Source organism: Sus scrofa, chromosome 2 (assembly GCF_000003025.6).
Source record: "Sus scrofa isolate TJ Tabasco breed Duroc chromosome 2, Sscrofa11.1, whole genome shotgun sequence".
Classification (NCBI taxonomy): domain Eukaryota; kingdom Metazoa; phylum Chordata; class Mammalia; order Artiodactyla; family Suidae; genus Sus; species Sus scrofa.
The window spans coordinates 68190092-68210044 of record NC_010444.4 but is presented as its reverse complement, the minus strand read 5'-3'; the positions used below and the strand labels follow the sequence as shown (position 1 = coordinate 68210044).

Here is a 19953-nt window from a genome sequence, read left to right as displayed (position 1 = left end):
AAAAAAAAAAAAGAAAAAAAAAAAGAAAAAAATGAGATTGATCATCTTTAAAAATTTCCCTGCTTTTCTTATTATTCTTAGATGACATACTTGTATAGTCTGTTTTCATTTCTTGATAAGAATTTCCAGCAGTTTGAGCATTTCCCTTCCATTTTATTGATCAAATGGATAGTTTGTTTATTTTTACCACAATAAACTCTAGTTTTTGTTCCTTTGCCTCGTTTTAAATTGGTTTTGTAGTATTTTCTTCCTTTTCGTAAATGTTTAATGTGTAAAGCATTTTTCATTGATATATTTGTAAAAATAGCATAATTTTATTTTCTAATTTGAAACAATTAAAATGCATATTTTATTTTAGAATGCCTTTTTACTAAAATGTAGAAAGGCCAAAAATTATTTATGTTGGCTCTTTTACTCCAAAGTTGTAACTGTGAACATCTGCCTATTTACTTTCTATATGTATGTTTTAAAAGTTTTGTATATTGGGAGCTCCCGTTGTGGCTCAGTGGTTCACAAACCCAACTAGGATCTGTGAGGAGGCGGGTTTGATCCCTGGCCTTTCTCAGTGGGTTAAGGTTCCAGTGTTGCTGTGAGCTCTGGTATAGGTTGCAGACTGGGCTCTGATCCCACATTGTGGTGGCTGTGGTGTAGGCCTGCAGTTGTAACTCCAATCAACCCCTCGTCTGGGAACTTCCACATGCTGCAAGTGTAGCTCTAAGAGGCAAAAGAAAAAAAGAAAGTTTCATATTTTATTTTTTATTCAATGAGAAAAATTGTAATATATTACACCAGTAGAAAATATCTGCAATATTTTACAGCAATTTGAAATATTTGGTACATTTTTCAGGCAACTTCACTTATTTTATTAGTAGTAGAAAAGTATTGCTCCTGGACAGATTTTTTTTTTTTTTTTTTCCTTTTTTTTTATTTAAATTTTTGAGATCTTGCCTGTAAAATTGGAAGAAAGAAATATAGAGTACTATATTAAGTATGCACATCTTCCTCTCAGAATAACCAATATTAACACTTAAAGATACTTGCTTCCAGTCATTTTCCTTACTTATGTATTCATGAAAATTACATAGTAGTGTGTTTGTGTCCATAATGTGCACCTTTTTTTTTTTTTGTCTTAAGGCTGCACCTTCAGCATATGGAAGTTCCCACCCATGCTAGGACTCAGATGAGAGCTGTAGCTGCAGGCTTCACCACAGCCACAGCAATGCCATATCCAAGCATCATCTTGACCACAGCACAGCTCAAGGCAATGCTGGATCCTCAACCCACTGAGCGAGGACACGGATTGAATCCAAGTCCTCATGGATACTGGCTGGGTTTGTTACCACTGAGCCCTGATGGGAACTCCCTATTATTTTTTTTTCATTTTTCTTTGTTTATTTTTAATTTTTTTCCCAAAGTGAACTTATTGGCTTTGTTGATTCTCTTCTATTTTGATTTTACATGCCGTGTAGGGGAAATAGGTGTCTTTAATATATAGCAATGTTGATTTTCCTACTACAAATGTTTTCCATTTATTTCACTTTAAATGCATTTTTTTCACTTTTAAAGTTTTGTTGAAGTACAGTGGACTTATAGTGTTGTGATTATTTCTGCTGTACAACAATATGATTCAGTAATACATGTACAAATATTCATTATCTTTCAGAGTCTTGCCAAATATATAATCACAATACTGGGTAGAATTCTCTGTCACTACTGGCCAATCATTCCATATACCACTCTGTGCATATGCCAATCCCAAACTCCCTGTCCATCCTTCCCCCCACTATTTGTATTAATGTTTTTTTAACAGTTTCATGTATTATTAGATTCTTATCTGAGAGGGCCAGTCTTTGATTCAAGGTGCTGTCAGAGATGTAGCAGGCCCTATACAATTGTATTTAAGGCATTTGACTGGCAAAGAACATGCAGTTCAGATTCTAACAGGATATTTTTCAGAGAGAATCCTGAACTGTGACATCAACCCCAAGGAGACAACTGCCAAGATGAAAACAAAATTACTGTCTCTAAACTTCCATGTGGGAATAGAATTGTCAGTCATAGTTTCCAGTTTTATTATGTTCTTTCTTTTCCAAGGGCCAATGCTGTTTAGAAATAGAGTCACACTAGGAACATGTATTTAATTAGGCACTTTGAGGATTCAACCAGGATGTCCTTGAAAGGATAAACTTCCATATTTGTCCCTGTGCTCCCAGCACACTGACCAAGATGAAGAATATTGTCACCTTGCTGACCCCTGGTCTGTTTGGATCAAACCAACTTTCTTTCTAGAGATCTCTCACCATCCATACTTCGCTCCATCAGCTCAACCAGGGTTTCTTCCCTGCTGTCATCTGGGTGATCCATTTGGGCTTAGTAAGTGCTTTCAGAAAGAGGAGTGTGTATTCATGCTCAGGGAAGAGGCTTTTGTGAGCAGCAAAGTAACTCCAGGTAAGAGGTTCTATGAAAAAATCCTAAAGATTTTTTGTCTTTTTAGGACATCCCCTATATGGGAGTTCTGAGGATAGGGGTCAAATGAGCTGTAGCTACCGGCCTATGCCCCAGCCACAGCAATGAGGGATCTGAGCTGCATCTGTGACCTAGACCACAGCTCAATGCAATGCCAGATCCTTAACCCACTAAACAAGGCCAGGGATTGAACCTGTGTCCTCATGGATCCTAGTCATATTTGTTTCTGCTGAGCCATGAGAGGAACTCCCTTATTTTCCTTTTTTTGTGGTATATTTGACTGCTCTTTGTACTATTGACATGTAGTATCATGCCTAGAAAAGTTTTACTATACTCAGAAGGGTTTGTCAAGGCCTTGTGCTTCCCCCAAGAGTTTTGTTACTCTAATATTTTCCTGTAAATGAATGTATTTTATTTATTATCAGAATAAATTTTGACACTTCATATTTTTTTCTGGAAAATCATCTATCTTTGATATTTTAAACAAATATTCTTTACAAATATTTTAAACAAATATTTTCTGTGATCATCTCATAATTTTTCTTATTTTCTCTCCACCTGGTTTTCTATTCCATATATCTTTCATATTATATGCTTGAAGTCTCTGTTTTTGTTAGTCATTTTACTCTGAACATCATTAAACAATTGATAGTTTCAGCAAATGCCTATGAAAGATTTCTAAATTGGAAAATTTAGGGCCGAGTGAAGGAAGTGCGAAAAAAATGTTAAAGGAATTCCTAGCATAAGAAAAATCATTTCCATCAAATAATAAACTTTAGGGAAGATGTATTAAAGATTGGAATAGTTGATGGGATTTGGGGAAGCTTTGGGAATATGCCATCCTGCTGAAATAGCATGGTTTTGATTGCTGATGAATCTTGATTTCTCATGTTTATTTTTTGTGTTTTTATTTCAACAGTTTTCCTTTGAAAGGCATATGGAAGTTCCCGTGCTAGGGGTTGAATCAAAGCTGCAGGTGCCCATCTGCACTACAGCCATAGCCACACTGTTCTGAGCCAAATCTTGTGACCTACACTGCAGCTTGGGGAAATGCTGAATCCTTAACCCACTGAGTGAGCCAGGGATTGAACCCTCATTGTCCTGGACACTAGGTTGGGTTCTCATCCTGCTGAACCAGGAGGGAAACTCCTGATTTCTCAGTGTAGAATTGGATTTGCCAGGAGTTGCCCTTGTGGTACAGTAGTCACAAACTCAACTTGTATCCAGTGAGGAAGTGGCTTCAGTCCCTGGTCTCACTCAGTGGGTTCAAGACCCAGCGTTGCAGTGAGATTCAGTGTAGGTCAGAGACAGTACTCCAGATCTGGTGTTGCTGTGGCTGTGGTGTAGGCCAGCAGCTGCAGGTCTGATTTGACTCCTGGCCTGGAAACTTCCTTATGCCACAGGTGTGGCCTTATTTTTTTTTTTTTTTGATTTGTGATCAATTTTACCAATTAATGTGTATAAAAGAGTAAAATTGGATTAATCACTATAAACAGTTTCTTGTTTGTAAAAATTCATTCATTTATGGTTTTACTTTCAATATTTATACCGGATTTTTCATTAGATTTATTAGTCATTTGTTCCAATATTTACAACTTTTAAAACTCTTCTAAATTATTGTGCTTGGTTAAAAGGAAATGCAAAATGATGATAGAAATCTTACAAAATGTGGATAACATGACCTGAGAGGAAACACATAGGATAGCAATTTATATCTTCATACATTTACTTGTGGCCACTTATCCATGTGTACTTATGTTACACATAAAATATTATTTCCATATTTGACTCTTTCAGGCTGAAACTGGTTTCACAAGGTACTCCACCAGAAATGAGGCCATCATAATTGTCTATTGTTATATTTTATAATACTGTACTTTCAGAGGTGAGAAATGTCACTTTGGTTGTGTTTGCCACAGTTATTGTTATTGAAATTTTGTAGTGTTGAACTTCAGCAGCTTTGGAATGTCCAGCCATAGAAGGCACAAGCCGGGGTGCTGGGCATTAAATCCCCACACTGTATCTTCCTGGCCGTGTGACCTTAGGCAGGTCACTTGACCTCCCTGTACCTCAGTTAACATGGAGGTTCAGATGGTAGCAGCTGCCTAGAGCTGCAGTGAAGATTAAATGAGGTAATATCAGGAAGGAGCTTAAAAGAGTGTCTGTTACTGTAACCTAGGTGATGGCCATTGTTGTGTCAGGCCAGAAGCAAGTTGTCTATTATTTATAGACCTCAAGTGCCAGACATGCCAAGGCCATGGTGGTAGGAGCCTGGCACATCTTACAGCATCCCTGAGGGGAGACAGTCAAGGGCACACCTCAGGAGCTGCTCCTGGCCAAGTGGAGGTGGACCTGGAAGGCAGTCTCCAAGCTTCATTTTCCTGTGCATCTCTTGCCATAGCAGGGGTAGTTGGAGAGGCAGAAACACTCAGGGGAGTGGGAGGGTGTGTGCCCTCTCAGGGTCTTGGATGCCTACTCTGCTCAGCCCTGCCAGGTACTCTCTGCAAAGGTTGAATTTGAGAGGCAGTTATCCCAGGCATCTACCATGCTGGGTGTGATCTGGAATGGACACTGTGCATCGCGAGGAAGCAAGCTGCCAACCTAAGGAGAGTGTGTGATATTCAAGTAGTTATGTCCCGGTGTGGGCATGGACTTACCCAAGTTCTGAAGTTTTAGGGGATAATGCTTTAGTTTCTGGGCCATTGGGAACACTTAGGGTACACAAGACAGCTGCTCTTTGCCAAAGTAGAGAAGTATTATTGTGACAGCAACCCACATCATGAAGCTTGATGGTCTATTAACATCGAGGCAATGGCTAATTTGTGATAAAGGTCAGAAGAGCGGAATAGGTTTTCCCCCACATGATACATCAGTAAGATAATGGTGTTTATAATCCACTCAGAGTGTGATTCTTGGTCAAAAATGTGTGTGTGTGTGTATTTTTTTTTCTGAGGTGTCATTAATAGGATGAAACATTTTCATATTTGGGGACTCCCATATGTTTGTTTTAATTCACATGGCTTTGTTGCTTACCTGGCAGAATTATCTGCTCCATGGATGCAGGGAACCAAACAGGTGTCTTGGAATTCCTCCTCCTGGGCCTCTCCAAGGATCCAGAACTGCAGCCCCTCCTCTTTGGGCTGTTCCTGCCCATGTACCTGGTCTCCGTGCTTTGGAACCTGCTCATCATCCTGGCTGTCAGCTCTGACTCCCGCCTCCACACCCCCATGTACTTCTTCCTCTCCCACCTCTCCTTTTCTGATATTTGTTTCAACTTCACCATCATCCCCAAAATGCTGGTGAACATCTAGACAGCCAACAAAGCCATCACCTATGGAGGCTACATCACCCAGATGTATTTTTACTTGGTCTTTTTGTACCTGGACCACTTACTCCTGACTGTGATGGCTTATGTCCACTTTGTGGCCAGCTGTCACCCTCTGGCCATCTGTCACCCTCTTAACTACGTGATCATGATGAACTCACACCTTTGTTGCCTGCTGGCTCTAGTCTCTTTGTCTCTATGCTTCCTAATTGCCCTCCTCTACAGTCTGATGGTGCTGTGTCTCTCGTTCTGCACACACATTGAAATTCCCCACTTCTTCTGTGAATTGACTGAGGTGCTCCAGTCCTCCTGTTCTGATGCTCTCAGCTATTACATTGTACTGTTTTCTGTGACTGGTCTGCTGGGTATTCCTCCACTGACTGGGGTCCTTTATTCCTACTCTAGGATTATTTCCTCCATATTGAAAATGTCCTCAGTGGATGGGAAGTACAAAGCATTTTCCACCTGTGGGTCTCACGTAATGGTCATTTCCTCATTGTATGTTTCAGGGTAAGAGTGTATCTCAGTTCTGCCTTCTCCCCGTCCTCCTCAAAGGGGACAGTTGCCTCAGTGATGTACACCATTCTGAACACCTTCATTTACAGCCTGAGGAACAGGGACATGCAGGGGGCCCTGAGAGCATTTGTCAGCAGGTCTTTCTCCCCCTCGTGACGAGCCATGGATGCTACAACTGGGGAGTTACTATAGAAGCAGGAGTCAAATCCCCATCAGTCAGAAGTACCGAATCTATGCTTTCACAGAGCCTGTGACTTGTCCCTTTTCTTCCAAAATACCATTGCTTAAGTTTCTTTCATGTTTTCACCTCCAAAAGCAGGTGCTCCTAAGAACTTCCTTTTGTGACTTTTTTTTTTCTTTAGGAGATCTATATTTATTTATTTATTTATTTATTTTTATTACTCACATGAATTTATCACATCTGTAGTTGTATAGTGATCATAACAATCTGATTTCACAGGATTTCCATCCCACAACCCAAGCACATCCCACCACCCCCCAAACTGTCTCCTCCAGAGACCATAAGTTTTTCAATATCTGTGAGTCAGCATTTGTTCTGCAAAGATGTTCAGTCTGTCCTTTTTTCAGGTTCCACATGTCAGTGAAAGCATTTGATGTTGGTGTCTCATTCTATGGCTGACTTCACCTAGCATGATAGTTTCTAGGTCCATCCATGTTGCTAAAAATTCTGGTATTTTGTTCTTTTTAATGGTTGAGTAATATTCCCTTGTGTATATGTACCACATCTTCTGGATCCACTCTACTGATGGACATTTAGGTTGTTTCCATGTTTTGGCAATTGTAAATAGTGCTGCAATGAACATTGGAGTTCATGTGTCTTTGCGAGTCACGGTTTTCTCTGGATAGATGCCAGGAGTTGGACTGCTGGATCAAATGCTACTTCTATGTTTAGTTTTCTGAGGAATCTCCATACTGCTTTCCATAGTGGTTGCAGCAATTTACAATCCCACCACCAGTATACTAGGGTTCCTTTTTCTCCTCACCCTCTCCAGCACTTCTTGTTTGTAGACTTTTGGATGCTGGCCATTCTGGCTGGTGTAACGTTGTACTTCATCGTGGTTTTGATTTGCATCTCTCTAATAATGAGGGATGTTGAACATCTTTTTATGTGTTTCTTGGCCATTTGTATGTCTTCTTTGGGGAACAGTCTGTTTAGATCTTCTGCCCATTTTTGGATGGGGTTGTGTGTTTTTTTGGTATGGAGCTGCAGAAGGTGTTTATAAATTTTGGAGAGTAATCCCTTGTCAGTCGATTCACTTGCAAAGGTTTTCTCCCATTCTGTGGGTTGTCTTTTCGTGTTGTTTAGGGTTTCCTTTGCTGTGCAGAAACTTTTCAGTTTGATTAGGTCCCATTTGTTATTTTTGTTTTTGTGGTCAATACTGTGAGAGGTGGATATGAGAAGATGTTGCTGTCATTTATGTCAGAGAGTGTTTGGCCTATATTTTCCTCTAAGAGTTTGATAATGTCTGGTCTTATATCTAGGTCTTTAATCCATTTGGAGCTGATTTTGGTGTATGGTGTTAGGGAGTGTTCTAATTTCCTTCTTTTCCATGTGGCTGTCCAGTTTTCCCAGCACCACTAATTGAACAAGCTGTCCTTTCTCCATTGTATATTCTTGCCTCTTTGTCATAGATGAGATGGCTGTAGGTGTGTGGGTTTCATTCTTGGCTTTCTATTCTGTTCCAGTGATCTATGTTTCTGTCTTTGTGTCAGCACCATGTGGTTTTGATGATTGTTGCTTTGTAGTATAGTCTGAAGTCCGGGAGCCTGATTCCTCCAGCTCCATTTTTCTTTTTCAGGATGTCTTTGGCTATTCTGGGTCTTTTGTGCTTCCAAGCAAACTTTAAAATACATTGTTCAAGTTCTGTGAAAAATGTCCTTGGTAATTTGAGAGGGATTGCATTGAATCTGTAGACTGCCTTAGGTAGTTTAGTCATTTTGATAATGTTAACTCTTCCAATCCACAAGCATGGTATATCTTTCCATCTCTTTGTGTCATCTTTGATTTCTTTCATCAGTAGCTTATAGTTTTCAGAGTACAGGTCTTTTGTCTCTTTAGGTAGGTTTGTCTCCTAGGTATTTTATTCTTTTGGATGTGATGGTCAATGGGATTGCTTCCCTAATTTCTTTTTCTGCTCTTTCATTGTTAGTGTATAGAAATGCCGTCAATTTCTGTGTATCCTGCGACTTTGCCAAATTTGTGGATGAGCTCTAATAGTTTTCTGGTAGTCTTTAGGATTCTCTAGGTATAGCATCATTTCATCTGCAAATAGTGATAGTTTTACTTCTTCCTTTCCAATTTGGATTCCTTTTATTTCTTCTATTTCTCTGATTCCTGTGGCTAGGACTTCCAGAACCATGTTGAAGAGTAGTGGTGAGAGTGGACATCCTTGTCTTGTTCCTGATCTCAGTGGGAATTCTTTCAGCTTTTCATCATTGAGAATGATGTTTGCTGTAGGTTTGTTGTATATAGCCTTTATCATGTTGAGGTAGGTTCCCGTTATGCCCACTTTCTGAAGGGTTTTTATCAGAAATGGTTGTTGGATTTTGTCAAAGGCTTTTTCCATGTCTATTGAAAGGATCATATGGTTTTTATTCTTCAGTTTGTTAATGTGGTGTATCACACTGATGGATTTGCAGATATTGAAGAAGCCTTGCATCCCTGGGATAAATCCCACTTGATCACGATGTATAATCCTTTTAATGTATTATTGGATGCGGTTTGATAGGATTTTGTTGAGGATTTTTGCATCGATGTTCATCAGTGAAATTGGACTGTAGTTTTCTTTTTTTTTTGTGGAATCTTTGTCTGGTTTTGGTATCAGGGTGATGGTGGCCTCACAAAATGAGTTTGGGAGTATCCCTTCCTCTGCAATTTTTTGAAGTAATTTCAGAAGTAGAGGTGTTAGCTCCTCTCTAAATGTTTGATAGAATTCGCCTGTGAAGCCATCTGGTCCTAGACTTTTGTTTGTTGGAAGTTTTTAAATCACAGTTTCAATTTTGGTTCTTGGGATAGGTCCATTCATCTTTTCTATTTCATCTTGGTTTAGTCTTGGAAGATTGTACTTTTCTAAGAATTCATCCATTTCTTCTAGGTTTTCCATTTTATTGGCATGTAGTTGCATATAGTAGTCTCTTATGATCCTTTGTATTTCTGTGATGTCCGTTGTGACTTCTCCTTTTTCATTTCTAATTTTATTGATTTGAGTCCTCTCTCTTTTTTGCTTGAGAAGTCTGGCTAGGGGTTTATCAATTTTGTTGATCTTTTCGTTTCATTGATCTTTTCTATGGTTTTCTTTGTTTCTACTTCATTGATTTCTGCTCTGATCTTGATGATTTCTTTCCTTCTGCTAACTTTAGGTCTTGTCTGTTCTCTCTCGAGCTGCTTTAGATGTCAAGTTAGCTTGTTTATTTCAGCTTTTTCTTGTTTCCGGAGGTGGGCTCTTATTTTTCCTCTTAGAAATGCTTTTGCTGCATCCCATAGGTTTTGGAGTGTCATATCTTTGTTGCCATTTGCTGCCAGGTATTTTTTAATTTCCTCTTTGATTTCTTCCGTGATCCATTGGTTGTTTTGTAGCATGTTGTTGAGTCTCCACGTATTTGTGTTTTTTGCAGGTTTTTTTCTTGTTGTTGATTTCCAGTTGTATAGCGTTGTGGTGGGAGAAGATGCTTGATATGATTTCAATTTTCTTAAAGTTACTGAGGTTGGATTTGTAGCCCAGGATGTGGTCAATCTTAGAGAATGTTCCATGTGAACTTGAAAAGAATGTGTATTCTGTTACTTTTGGATGAAATGTCCTGTAAATATCTATTAAGTCCATCTGGTTTAATGCTTCATTCAGGGCCTGTGTTTCCTTATTGATTTTCTGTCTGGTTGATCTGTCCATTGCTTTAAGTGGGGTGTTAACGTCCCCCACTATGATTGTGTTATTGTGACTGTCTCCCTTTAAGGTTGTTAGCAGTTGCCTTATATATTGTGGGGAACCTGTGTTGGGTGTGTAGATATTTAAAATTTTTATATCATCTTCTTGGATTGATCCTTTGATCATTATGCCATTTCCTTCTTTGTCCCTTAAAATATTCTTCATTTTAAAGTCTATTTTGTCTGATATGAGTATTGCTACTCCAGCTTTCTTTTGATCCTCGTTTGCATGAAATATTTTCTTCCATCCTCTCCCTTTCAAATTGTATATGTCCCTAGAAGTGAAGTGGGTGTCTTGAGGACAGCATATATATGGGTTTTATTTTTGTATCCATTCAGCCAGTCTATGTCTTTTGGTTGGGGCATTTAGTCCATTCACATTTAAGGTAATTATTGATATGTATGTTCTTATTGCCATTTTATTAATTGCTTTGGATTTGTTTTTGCTGCTCTTTTTTCTTTCCTTCTTCTCTTGTTCTTTTCTGCCTAGAGAAGTTCCTTTAGTATTTGTTGTAAGGCTTGTTTAGTGTTGCTGAATTCTCTCAGTTTTGCTTACCTGTGAAGGTTTTGAGTTCTTCAAATCTGAATGAGAGCCTTGCTGGGTAGAGTAATCTTGGTTGGAGGTTTTTTCCTTTCATCACATTAAGTATATCATGCCACTCCCTTCTGGCCTGCAGAGTTTCTGTTGAAAAATTTGCCGATAACCTTATTGGGTTTCCTTTGTGTGTGATTTGTTTCTTTTCCCTAGCTGCTTTCAAGATTTTCTATGTCTTTAATTTTGGTCAGTTTGATTACTATGTGTCTCGGGGTGTTCCTCCTTGGGTTTATTTGATATGGTTCTCGTTGTGCTTCCTGGATTTGAGTGAGTGATTCCTTCCCGATGTTAGGGAATATTTCAGCTATTATCTCTTGGAGTATTTTTTTCTGTCTCCTTCTCTCTCTTCTCCTTCTGGCACCCCTATAATACAGATGTTGGTGTGTTTAACGTTGCCCCAGAGTTCTCTGAGATTCTCTTCATTTCTTTTCAGTCTTTTTTCTCTTTTCTGTTCTGCCTTCATAATTTCCACTAATCTGCCCTCCAACTCGCTTATTTGTTCTCCTGCCTCCTGTATTTTGTTGTAGGCTGCTTCTAGCGAATTATTGTATTTTGCATCTCTTCTTAAGTTTAATATCTTGCATCTCTTTGGTCAGTGTGTCCTGTGAGTTATCCATCTTTGCCCCCAGTTTATTTCCAATGTCTTGCTTCATCTTCAGCATCAACAGTCTAAAGTCTCTTTCCTGGAGGCTACGAATCTCCTCCTCACTTAGCTGATTTTCTGGGGTTTTTCCTTTTTTCCTCATCTGAGTTATAGTCCTCTGTCTTTTATTTTTATAGGTTTTTGGTGTGGTGACCTTTTGACAGATAATAGAGTTGTAGCCTCTCTTACTTCTGCTGTGTGCCCCCCTTGTGGCTGAGGTCGGTATAGGGGGCTTGCTGTAGACTTCCTGATGGGAAGGGCTGATGTCTGTTCACTGGTAGTTGGAGCTGATTCTAATCGCTCTGATGGGTGGGGCTGAGTCTCTGGATGGGATTAGAGGCAGCCATGTGCCTGAGGGGTCTTAAGGTGGCCTGTTTATGGGGGGGTGGGGTTGTTTCCCTCCTGGGTTGTTGTTTGCCCTGAGGCTTCTCAGAAGCTGACTGAGAAGGGTGGGGCCATATTTTCCCAAAATGGCCACCTCCAGAGAAAGGCACAGCTGCTGCAGCTTTGCTTTCAATGTTCTTCCCTCACAACAAGCCACATTCACCCCTCTTTTCCCAGGATGTCCTCCAAGAACTGTGGTCAGGTTTGACCCAGATTCCCATGGAGACTTTGCTTTGCCCTGGGACCCAGTGCACGTGAAAGTCTGTGTGTGCCTTTTAAGAATGGGGTCTCCGTTTCCCCCAGTCCTGTTGAGTTCCTGCACACAAGCCTCGCTGGCCTTCAATGCCAGATGCTCCGGGGCTCATTCTCCCCATGCCAGATCCCCACACGTGAGAGTTTGATGTGGGGCTCAGAACTCTCACTCCTGTAGGTGAGTCTCTGTGAACCAGTTAGTTTCCAGTCTGTGGGGCTTCCCACCCAGGAGGTATGGGGTTTTTTATATCACACAATCACCCCTCCTATCTCTTGATGTGCCCTCCTCTTTTTCTTCTGGAGTAGGGTATCCTTTTTAAGGGTTCCGGTCCATTTGGGTGAAGAGTGCTCAGTGTTTACTTGTGAATTTTGTTGTTTTTAGGAGAGAAGTTGAGCTCCAGTCCTTCTATTCTGCCATCTTAATCCCCCTTCTTTCGACTCTTGTTTCCCTTTTTCTCTGCACAAATGTTCATTTTTTGTCTCCTCTACCTAATGGTTAGACATATCAAGATAGTCATCAATTCACTCAACAGAATGGCAAAATTTATTTATTGTCCATTGAGGCCAAGGACTGTTTTGGGGAATAAAGATGAATCTAGTCTGTGAGTGCCTCATAGACCTTATTCTGTATTTCAGATCTCTCTGGAAACAAACATAACATTGGCCTAAGTAACAGCCCTTCACATTCTCAATAAAAGCTCGCATTGCCCCATGCATATTTATTCTGGACTGAATGTTTGGGCCCCCAACATTTGTGTTGAAACTCTACCCCCTCATGTGATGGTATTGGGACATGGGGCTTTTGGGAAGTAACTAAGATTTGATGAGTGGTCCATTTCTCTCTACTCTGTTACTCATCTCTGAAACATAAATCATAACCTTTATGTCAGGGTTATTAATAAATGAGCTAATCATGATAAAGAGTGTGGCATTCAGTATGAATTTATGTATTTATTTATGTATGTATGTATGTATTTTTTTATTTATTTTTAGGTCTGAACCCACAGTATATGGAAGTTCCCAGGCTAAGGTTCCAAAGGAGCTGCAGCTGCCAGCCTACACCACGGCCATGGCAATGGGGGACTTGAATTGCATCTGTGACCTATATCAGAGCTCCTGGCAATGCCAGATCCCTGATCCACTCAGTGAGGCCAGAGATGATACAGGAGTCTTCATGGATGCTAGGCATGTTTGTTACCACTGAACCACCAGGGAAACTCCAATATTTTAATTTTTTAATTTCTTTCATTTTTTATTTTTAAAATTTTGAAGTTTTAATTTAATTTAATTTATTTGTTTTTGTCTTTTTGCTTTTGCAGGACGACTCCTGCAGCATATGGAAGTTCCCAGGGAGGGGTTGAATCAGAGCTGTAGCCACTGGCCTATGACACAGCTATAGCAATACAGGATTCAAACCTCATCTGTGACCTACAACAGAGCTCACAGCAATGCTGGATCCTTAACCCATTGATCAAGGCCAGAGATGGAACGTTCAATCTCATGGTTCATAGTTGGATTCGCTAACAACTGAGCCATGATGGGAACTCCTAATTTTTTTCATTTTTAAATGGAAGTATAGCTGACTTACAAACCTGTGGTAATCTCTGCTGTACAACAATGTGATTCTGTTACACATGCACATATATCCATTCTGTTTCAGATTTTTCCCACATAGATTATCACAGAATTTTGGGTAGAATTCTCTTTCACCACTGACCAGTCATTCCATATACCACTGTGTGCATATGCCAATCACAAACTCCCATTCCATCCTTCCCCTCAGTGTTTTTATTAATAAGGTTTTTTTAAACAGCATCATGTATTATTAGATTTTTATCTGATAGGGGCAGTCTTTGATTTAAGGTGCTGTCAGAGATGTAGCAGGCCCTATACAATTGTATTTAAAGCTCTTGACTGGCAAAGAACACACAGTTCACGTTCTAACAGGATATAGTTCAGAGAGAATCCTGAACCATGACATCATCCCTAAGGAGAGAACCACCACCATGAAAAAAGTTCACTGTCCCCAAACTCCCCACATGGAAATAGAATTGTCCTAGCTACCATTTCACAATGGTTCTCTCTCCCTTAAAGAGCTAGGCTGTTTAGAAATAGAGTCACCTTAGGAACATTAATTAGGAGCTTTGAGAATTCAACCCTGGATGCCCCTGAAAGGATAAATGCTCCTTGAATGTCCCTGTGTTCCCAGCTCACCCACCCCAGACCAAGAAGTATATTGTCACCTTGCTAATCCCAGGTCTGTTTGGATCTCATACCAACTTTCTTTCTGGCAATCTCTCCCCATGCATCCTTCCATCCATCCATCAGTGACTTCAGATTCGTCTTCGGTGCTGTCATCTGGGTGACTCATTTGGGCTTAGTACATGCTTTCAGAAAGAGGGGTGTGTATATGTTCACATGTAAAGGGCTTTTGTGAGCAGGAAATAACTTCAGGGACAGGGAAATGAGTAGTGGCTAAGATGGTCTAGTAAAAAAAAATCCTACCGATTTTAGGTTTGTGGTTGCTAAGAGGACTCCAGACTCTAGAGTGAATTAAAGGGAATTGATGTGGAGCCTAGACACTCTGATATTACTGATAACTTCCTTGGTAATTTGACTGACATTTCAGGTATTGACACTGTCTGTTCGTTTGTGCTAGATCTTCCTTATCATTTAGGGAAATCGCTTCTCTTTCTCTATGTACTACAAGTGGTCCTCACACCACACACCTTGGGCTGTAACCCCCTGCTCTTTGGAAGCATTTTTTAAATTTATGTATGATTTTGATTTTAAATTTTGTTAAGTGGAGTTGTCTTTTTTTTGCAGAATGTATCTCTTTGTGTGAGGTATGCATTTATTAATCTACAATAGATTTCTGAATTATTAATCCTTTCTCAACTCTCAGGGTACTCACTTCTTGTCCACATAGAATTCATTTTAATTATCTTTTTTGTAGTGTCTTTGACAGGTCTTTGTATTATTGTTATGTCATATCATAAAATTAAAGCCTAGGGAAGTTTTAGTATTTTCAGAAGAGTTTTTAAAGGCTATGTGGCTCCCCTCAAAGGGTTGTGCTACTCTACTAATTTTTCAGTTTCACAAGTATAGTTCATTTATTATCAGAATGATTTCTGATACTTCATAGTAACTTTTTCTAGATAGTCATATTTTTGATACTTTAAATAATTCAATATAAAGTTTTTTGTGATCATCTACTATAATTTTTATTATTTTTCTCTCGACCTGATTTTCTGTTCTACATATGTATGTTTGGTATCTCTCTTGCTTTACTTTTTAATTAAAAAATTTCCTTTTATATTTAAACATTTTTTATTAGAGTGGATTTGCTATGTTCTTTCAATTTCTGCTGTGCAACAAATTGACTCAGTCATACATGTATGTATATATATCTAGATTCTTTTTCTTTTTTTTTTTTTTGTCTTTTTGTCTTGTTGTTGTTGTTGTTGTTGTTGCTGTTTCTTGGGCCGCTCCCGCGGCATATGGAGGTTCCCTGGCTAGGGGTTGAATCGGAGCTGTAGCTACCGGCCTATGCCAGAGCCACAGCAACACGGGATCCGAGCCGCGTCTGCAACATACACCACAGCTCACTGCAACGCCAGATCGTTAACCACTGAGCAAGGGCAGGGACCGAACCCGCAACCTCATGGTTCCTAGTTGGATTCGTTAACCACTGCACCACGACGGGAACTCCTAGATTCTTTTTCTGACATTATCCTGTATCATATTCCATTACAAGTGACAAGATAGAGTTCTCTTTGCTATGCAGCAGGAATATTCTCTTTTTATGATAGTTTTTATACTTTGAACATCATAAACAAAAGGATTGATAGCTTGTTTGTATGTATACGAAGGATTTCCAGCATTTGAAAACTTAAAGCAAAACACAGGAAGTGTGGAAAATATATAAAAGGAATTCCTAGCATAACAAACATAACTTAAATAAAATAATAAACTTTAGGGGACTTGTATTACTGATGTGAACAGCTGTTGGGAGTCTAGGAAGTTTTGGGAAAATTTTTAAATACCACCCCACTGAACCAGCTTGGTTTTGATTGCTGATGAATATTGATTTCTCATTTTCAAATTTGATTTGACATCAGTTTGACCACTTATTGTTTATAAAAGAACAATCTTAATCATTATGAACATTTTCTTCTTTAATTTTTTTATTTTTTTAAATTAAAACAAAATTAAAATGTTTTATTACTCAAATGAATTGATCACATCTGTAGTTGTATAATGGTCATCACAATCTGATTTCACAGGATTTCCACCCTACAACTTAAGCACATCACCACACCCCCCAAACTGTCTCCTCTGGAGACCAAAAGTTTTTCAATGTCTGTGAGTCAGCATCTGTTCTGCAAAGAAATTCAGTCTGTCCTTTTTTCAGATTCCACATGTCAGTGACAGCATTTGATGTCTCATGGTATGGCTGACTTCACTTAGCATTATAGATTCTAGATCCATCCATGTTGCTAAAAATGCTGGTATTTTGTTCTTTTACTGGCTGAGTAATATTCCATTGTGTATATGTACCACATCTTCTTGATCCACTCCTCTATTGATGGACATTTAGGCTGTTTCCATGTCTTGGCTATTGAAAGAAGTGCTGCCATGAGCTTAGATTAGATTGATCAATACAAACGTTTTCTTATATTTTAAAATACACTGGTTTTTAGCTTTATTTTCCATATTTAAGGCCTGGTTCTTTAATTAGTGATGTGTTTCTAGTGATGTGTTCCAACATTTAAGACTCTTCTAGGCATTCCCATCATGGCTCAACAGAAACAAATCTGACTAGTATTCATGAGGATGCAGGTTCCATCCCTGGCCTTGCTCAGTGGTTTAAGGATCCGGCATTGCCATGAGCCGTGGTGTAGGTTGCGGACACAGCCTGGACCCATGTTGCTATGGCTGTGTGTGGGCCAGCAGCCACAGCTCTGATTGAACCCTTAGCCTGGAAAACTCAACCTCCATATGCCATGGGCACAGCCCTAAAAGCCAAAAAAAAAGACTCTTCTAACACATAGTGCTTGGTAATGCAAAATGAAGGCAGAACTCTTACAAAATGCATATGTGAGACATGAGAGGAAATCTATAGGATAACAAGGTGTGTCTTGATGAATTTGCTTGTGGCCGCTTATTCATATGTAGTTTTGTTACATACAAAACATTATTTCCAGATTTGACTGGTTCAGATTTGACTGGTTTAACAAGAGTTTGCCCACCAGAAACTAGATCGACTTATTTTATTACTGTCACATTTTAACATAGTATACTTTCATAGGTGAAAAAGTCACATTGATTGTGTTCTATCACAGTTATTTTTAGTGAAATTGCACAATGTTGACTACTTTGGGAACTTTGGAATGTCCACTCAGAGAAGGCCCAAGCCTGGGTGTTGGGCATTAAATCCCCACACTGTATCTTCCTGGCTGTGTGACCTTAGGCAGGTCACTTGACCTCCCTGTACCTCAGTTAACATGAAGGTTCAAAGGGTACCTCCTGCCTAGAGCTGTGGTGAAGAGTCTATGAGGTAATGTCAGGGAAGTGCTTAAGAGTGTGCCTGTTGCTGTTACCTAGGTGATAGCCATTGGTGGGTTTTGTTGTTGTTGTTGTTAAACACTTCAGGTCTCTAAACAACAAAGAGGTTGTTGTTTAGAGACCTGAAGTGTTGAAAAGCCAAGGCCACTCTGGTAGGAGCTTGGCACAGGGATAAATATCTTACAGTATCCTTGAGGGACCTCAGTCAAAGGCAAGCCTCAGGAACTGCTCCTGGCCATGTAGAAGTGAACCTGTAAGTGCAACCCCCAAGCTTCTCTTTTCTGTCCATCTCTCCTCTCACCAGGGGTGGTGGGAGAGGCAGAAACACTCAGGGGAGTGGGCAGGTGTGTGCCCTCTTAGGGTCTTGGATGACTACTCTGCTCAGCCCTGCCAGCTACTCTCTGTAAAGGTGGAACCGGAGAGGCAGCACTTCCAGGCATCCACCAGGCTGGGCATGATCTGGTATGGACCTCGTAGCTTATCAGAAAGCAAGCTGCCACCCTAAGGAGAGTGTGTGATAGTTAACTAGTTAGCAACTCGGCATGGGCACAGGCCCATGCAGGTTCTAAAGGTTTCAGGTAATAATTGTTTAGTTTCTGGGTCATGGGGAATCTTTATGGTACACACAGCTGCTGTTCTTTACTAAAGTACAAAAGTATTATGGTGCACAGGGACACTGTGTTTTTCCAGACCAGACGAATATCCCTTAGGCTTGTTTGTCTCTGATCCTTTATGGAGGAAAATGCTGATTTAGAAAGAAGAATCTAGACAGAAACTCACCATGGTGTTAATACCATTTGCCAAAGAGAAATGAGAGGAAAATGAAGATGATGTCCATTTAACTTCTATTTTATAAGTTCTGTATTAAAATTTTTTTTTACTGTAGCATATACTATTGAGTATTATTTTAGTCAATGAAAATAACAAAGTATTCAAAAGAGGTGAGGAGGAGTTCCTGTTGTGGCCCAGTGGGTTAAGGATCTGGTGTTGTTGCAGTTGGGTCATAGGTCCCAGGTCCAGATCCCTGGCCCAGGAACTTCCATATGCTGTTGGGGGTGGCTGAAGAAGGAAAAAAAATGATGAGGAGAAAGCAATAAGCAGTTCTCAAGTGGAAATTGCTTTGTGTTTGAACAATTGACATATACACATGACTATCTATAAACTAGACACATAACAAGGACCTACTGTCTATCACAGGGAAGTTTCCTCAACCCTGTGTAATAACCTCTATGGGAAAAGAATTTGAAAAGGAACAGATAGATGTATCGGTATAACTGATTTAAATTGCTGTATACCTGATGTTACCACAACTTTTTAAGACAACTATTCTCCATTGAAAATTTTTAAGAAAGGAATAGAGGAATTGAATATCAGGAAAATAACCATTCTAAACCCTAGCTGCTGCAGTCTGATTCTTAACCCAGTGCACCACAGCAGGACCTCCTAATAATATTTGTATTAATGACATATTAATTCATATCCCAATGTGGATGCATCTCACAAACCCAACACCAGACACAAAAGTCACACTTTGTGTGACTCCATTTATGTGAAATATCCAGAATAAGTAAATCCATGGAGAAGGAAAGCTCATTGGTGGTTTCCAGTAGAGAGAGTAAATAGTAACTGCTTAATGGGAGCCAAGTTTCCTATTGGGATGATGGAAATGTCTGTGGGGCATTCCTTGATAGTACCTTTCCCAATTTTGACAGTAAGTGGTCAAGTACAGGAGTCATGCTCTGAGAAAGAAATGATGACCAGGGCTCAGAACTCTCAGGGTTGAGGATCAGGTCTCCCCCAGCAAGGAAGCCATCGAGTCTAGCAGAGATGTCATTTAAGGAGAGGCGGATGGAGAATGGATAGTCCAGGAGGGAGACAATGAGGATCGCTTGTGGCCTCAAGGCACCCCTATAACCAGAAGATATAGTTTGACCCCTGGATGCTCCTCTTACTAGTAGTTCATCTCACTCACACTATCCTTTAAAATGAAGCCTTGGGAACTATGAAAGAACCTTTTCCAGAACCTATGCAAAAAAGCTGATCCATGTAGTGATGGGCTAGGGGTATGGGATTGGCATATGCACATGAGATTTATGAATGCCCGGAGAATGTGGACCTGGTGTATAGCCCAGTGACCTCAACCCAGCATTCTGTGTTGATCTATATGGGAAAAGGATCTGCAAAAGTACAGATGTGTGTATATGAATAACTAAATCACATTCTTGTACAGCAGAAATAATCACAATATTGTATGTCAACTC

General features: G+C 39.8%; 1 pseudogene; it reads left to right on the top strand.

The window, feature by feature from the left end:
* Window positions 5520-6463, top strand: LOC100519645 (annotated as a pseudogene).